At 33.4% G+C, this 5,309-nt stretch overlaps 1 pseudogene; it reads right to left on the reverse strand.

The window, feature by feature from the left end:
* Positions 1 to 343: 343 nt before the first annotated feature.
* Positions 344 to 1,028, reverse strand: LOC118620528 (annotated as a pseudogene).
* Between the last annotated feature and the right edge of the window lie 4,281 nt (positions 1,029 to 5,309).

Raw genomic sequence — 5,309 nt, forward strand, 5'->3', positions numbered from 1 at the left:
CTGACTAAGATTAAGAATATTAGTATAGAGTGAGTGTTGACAAGTGAAACTCAAGTAAATATAAGAATTCAGGAAATATGGAAATGGTTTCACTTCATATAGAAGTTCGGGTTGCTGGTGTTAGAAAATCCGGAAGGGTGATATGAGGATGCTTATTATGTCTCATTTATAATGAACATAAATTATATTTATAATTTCAAAAATAGTACATTTTTGTTTAGAAACAAATGTTATTTGAGGAAATTATTCATTTTATTTTGTCAGATTATTATATATTTTTTTCAATTTGAAAGCAGTCAGTTTATTAACTGACCAGATTACAAAAATAACCATGGTAGATACCTCAGTTTATCCTTGTAATAAACCTGTTGATCTGGTCTTTCCTGTTGCCAGCATCCCTACCTTCTAGAAAATGGGTGGGGTTTTTCTTCATTCCCCCTCCTGGAGAAGATCATTCCCCCTCTTGGAGAAGGGCCACAGGAAGTTGTTTGCTTCTTTGAAGCATTTTCCAACAGTATAGATTTCATGAATCAGATCCTCCCTCTTTGTTGATTTGGCCAAAACCACACTTGTATATCAATTCATTTACTGCCTTCAAGTTTGGGTACCCCCATACAATATATGGTTCCACAATCCTCAGCATGTTAATTGAAGCCTTGTTGAGTTTAACAACGATGGCTTTGAAGATCTGGGAACAGCAAAGAAGCTGCAGCACCTTTCGGACCTTTGGGCTCACATCACTGATACCTCTGATCCCGATGATAAATGCCAATTTGGGTCCCCCAGGTGCATTGAAGTTCCAGCTTTTCTTGCCATTCTAGCCATTCGATCTCAGTCCTGAACATCAGCCTATATTCCTTGTGAGAGTGCCTAGTTTTTTCATAGATAAGCTTCCTCTTTGCCTTTCAAAGTATCTTTTAAGCAAACTTCTTTCCCAGGTGCTTGATCTTCAGCTCTGTGAAATCCCTTCACTCTTTCTCAAGGGTTTCTGGCACAGAAGGGACCTTCTTCTCTTCTGCATCCTCCATAGTTCCTGCCAGAAAAGACGTAGTCAGATTATTTTTAAATCTCAATGAAATTATCTAAATTCACCTTTGCTACAAACCATCATTTGTCTAGATGGCTTCATCTCTCTTCTCAGCCCACACGCATAATAAATAATCTCTATGTATTAGAAAGTTGAATGAATTTCTTTTCATTATGAATTTGGTTTTCATTATGTCCTCTGATTGGCTCATCTGTGTCTGAAAATTAAGGATTTTCCTTTTGAAATAATTTAAAAAATTTGTTTGATAAAAAGGATAACTACTATAATTTGCTTGATTTTATTTGAAAGTAATCATGTCTTCCTAATTTGAGCTGGCCTGAGAGAAAAAAAATATATTTTTTACTTATTGAGTCCATATCATCTATGAAATAGTTGTATATGCCACTGTACATAATGATACATTTATGTCAAATCACCTGATTTGCTTGTAGTTGGTGATATTATATTAACTATCACTTTCCTAAAGTAAAGTGAGAAGGTAAAGAATGAAAAAAATAGAATATTTATATTGTTATCACTTTCTTAAGAAAATTTTCTTCCAGTTTGTATATTGCTTAGCATTAAAATAGATTTTAAAATGCTTGTTCTCCCAAAGACATTTTAAAAAAGAACAGCCCTGACCGGTTTGGCTCAGCGGTTAGAGCGTCGGCCTGCGGTAGTTCCTGCTAAGGCAGTTTGTCCCTGGCCCTGGTTGGTTGTGCGGGTGGCAGCCACTCGATGTGTCCCTTTCACGTCGATGTTCGTCTCTCTCTCTCTCTTACTCTCTCTCCCTCCCACTCTATCTGAACAAAAAAATGGAAAAATGTCCTTGGGTGAGGATTAAAAAAAAAAGAAAAGAAATAGAGCAAAAAAAATGTATCAGATTTGCATGGAACCACAAAAGACCCCAAATAGCCATAGCAGTCCTGAGAAGAAAGAATGAAATTGGAAGTATCACACTCCCTGACTTCAAATTATACTGAAAAACTACAATAATAAAACCAGCATGGTTTTGGCAGAAAAACAGGAACACATACCAATGGAACAGAGTTTAACCTACATGTATATGGGCAAATAATTTTCAACAAAAGAGTTAAAAACATATAGTAGTGAAAAAAAGCCTCTTTAATAAATGGTGCTGCAAAAATTGGAAAGCCACATGGAAAGGAATGAAACTAAGCTACTGTTTATCCCCATATACAAAAAGGGAGAAGAGAGAGGAACATTGATGTGAGAGAGATGCATTGACTGGTTGCCACCCACACAACCCCCATTAGGGCCGGGGACAAACTGCAACTGAGGTATGTGCCTCTAGCGGGAAGCAAACTCAGGCTGATGCTGTAACTGCTGAGCCAACTGGCCGGGGTTCAGGTTTTACATTTAAATATTTAATCCAAAGACAGTAGAATTTTTATGACATAATTCATTCTAAGTATTTCATTAAGCAACTAATTAAATCATTAGGCATCTTTGTTTTAAATTTAATCTTCATTGGGTAGTAAATTTTATAAAAAAGTTTTAATAAAGATAGATTACTTCAGTTTAGCAGATATTTTAAATTTTGCTTAAAACTCTTAATCTAATTTCAATTATAACTTAATCCTTAGCAAATGTTAATATGTTATTATCAAGTTTTAAAAATCATTTAAATGTTCAATATGTTTTTTATACTTCAGAATTAGTATTCTCTCCACTAAATTGTAAGCTACTATCATAATAGAAATATATGATCTTTTTCTTTGAAACCCTGGCACCATTCGGAGGTTAGGCACTCAGTAAATGTTAATTGAATAAGTAAAAAGAAAAAAAAAGTAATATAATTACTTCTCTTTGTGGAAACAAATGACAAAAATATTATTTTGTAATGTAGATGACAATGAGTTAAACTCACCAATTTAAAACTTACTTAACATTGGGAAAAAAATACTCTACTGGGAAACATTTTAAATAAACCAAATAACTTGAATGCAATTATATTTCATTCCAGTGTAACCTTTTACTATTATAAACATTGAAAATCTCTCCATTACCTCATCTTCTACTTTCTAGTTGTTCTTTGATCAGAAACTGAGAATCCTCCCAGGTTTTGGCTACTGAATAAGAAGATAACTTGTTAACCTGGTACAGGGAATATCTCAGCAGAGAGTTAGTTTCAGGAAGCCAGTTCTCAGTAAGTTTGTCCATTCACAACAAAACAATTTTACACAGAGCAAGACTTTTCAATTTCTTACTCCTTTTACTTAAATCTAAACCAAGTCAACCACCTTCTGAGGAAAATAGAGATTGATACACTACTCTTGTTTTGGGCTAGTCAGTGGCAACTTTAATTTCAAAAATTCTTAAGTCACTTAAACAAAGACCAAGTAGGGGATTGTTCTCGTATAAGAAACCCAGATGCTGAGGTCAAGGAATGAACATAAGAGGAGACTAGTCTTACATAACCTGGATAACTGTGAGAACTTAATTGAACTTACTCGAACTTAATCTCTCTCTCTCAGAGCTTACATGTCTTCCCATTTCTATCTCTGCTTATATGCTGTACTTTCCCATTTCTGTCAGTAGAATAGCTTCTTCTGCTTATTTATTACCCTCATGGCTCAGTGTTAGCAGCCTTAAGCCCAAAGTATGTCCTTTGGCTGGCATTCATTATTGGTGGACTACAGCCTGTGTTCTTGAAGTTCTAGAAATAATCTGATTGGTTTAGTTCAGCCTATGAATCCCTCATCTCCGTGTAGGTTGTGTGTTTAACCTGGCGTAACAATGTTCAGAGCTATGGGTTCATGTGATACCAGGACAGCCAAATACAGAAACTCTAGGTGGGGTAGATACTCTAATGGGTGATGACTGGCATAGTACTGTATCTATTTAAAGAGAAGTTGCCTGTTCCCTACTTAATAGGATATGAGCCTATTCCCTTTCCTTTTTTATTTTTCTTTAATTGCTCTCCATTTAAAAACTTTTCAAGATGAGCTAATTTAGCACATCGTTTAAGTAGTTTTGAAAATACTGCTTTTCTTCCATTATCTACTTGGACTGATGCTTTACCCTTACTCATCTTCTTCCTCCACTTTCAAATACTTGTAATCTACATTATGTTGATGTAAAATAATTAAGAAATAATCATAAAAACGTATTTTAAATGTAATATTTCTAAAGACTTATTTCATCTCTTATCTGTGCCCTCATCCTTAAAATGATGTTAATGATACAAATGAGGACAATGTTGCCTAGTGGCCAACAGTACAAACTCTGGAATTAGACCATTTAGTTTCTCATTATGTTCTACCTCCTTCAAACATTATGATCTTTGACTATATGTGTAATTAATGTAAATCCTTAATAAATATTAATATAAGTAAGCTTAATATAATAATATATATGAAGCATGAAGTAGGTGTTTAATAAATAACAACTAATACTACTATTACTAATTACTACTATATTCTTACATCACTACTACTATTACTACTGATCAATTATATTTAAAACTTATTAGTTTCTTAGAGTTTGCAAATTAATTAAACATATTTAATTACATTTTTGTGACTTTCCTACGAAGAAGAATATATAAATTTTAATATGAGCCATCAATAACTTTCTGTCAACTTCACCTTCATGTAATATTTATCCAGTAGAAAAATTCTATTTGCTGAATTGATATTCACCCAAAACTTTTGCTCTGTTTATCATAAGAATTGTCATTTTGGGGGCTGCATCACTGCATTTAATCTTCTAAATATGTCCTTCTTATGTTCCATTCTAATCTTAATAGACAGTTTAGAATAATCTACATTATTAAGGGAGGAGATTAAATTATCTACCTTTTACTTTTTTTAAAACTTCTATTTTTAGTCAACTTATATTGTTTTCAAATGTCTTACATAAAATGAATAAAACATTATTGCATAGACAGAATTTCATGTGAATGAAAACTGTAAAACCTTAGTTGTCAATTTCACAAGAACAGTATAGATGGCTCAAATACAAATCAAGCATGCATATCAATTATAAGCACAGAACAATCTTATCCACTGAGATAATTAACCTCATAGCAACCCTTGATTTGCTTCAAATATTGGTTTTATGTAAATGTTTATATCACAAGTGCAAATCAAAAGGAAGTTCTTTTTTAGATCAGTGTTAAACTTCAAGATACATGACAGCTCAATTGCTGCAAAAAAAAAATTGTCTGGTGCCTCCAATCTTATTTCCAAGAATGGCAGTCTTCATACATGTTCACTAAACTCTTCCCAGGGAGCAAGGTTTCCAGTTTAGAGCCATC

This window comes from Molossus molossus, unplaced genomic scaffold, assembly GCF_014108415.1.
Source record: "Molossus molossus isolate mMolMol1 unplaced genomic scaffold, mMolMol1.p scaffold_m16_p_7, whole genome shotgun sequence".
NCBI classification, from domain to species: Eukaryota; Metazoa; Chordata; class Mammalia; order Chiroptera; family Molossidae; genus Molossus; species Molossus molossus.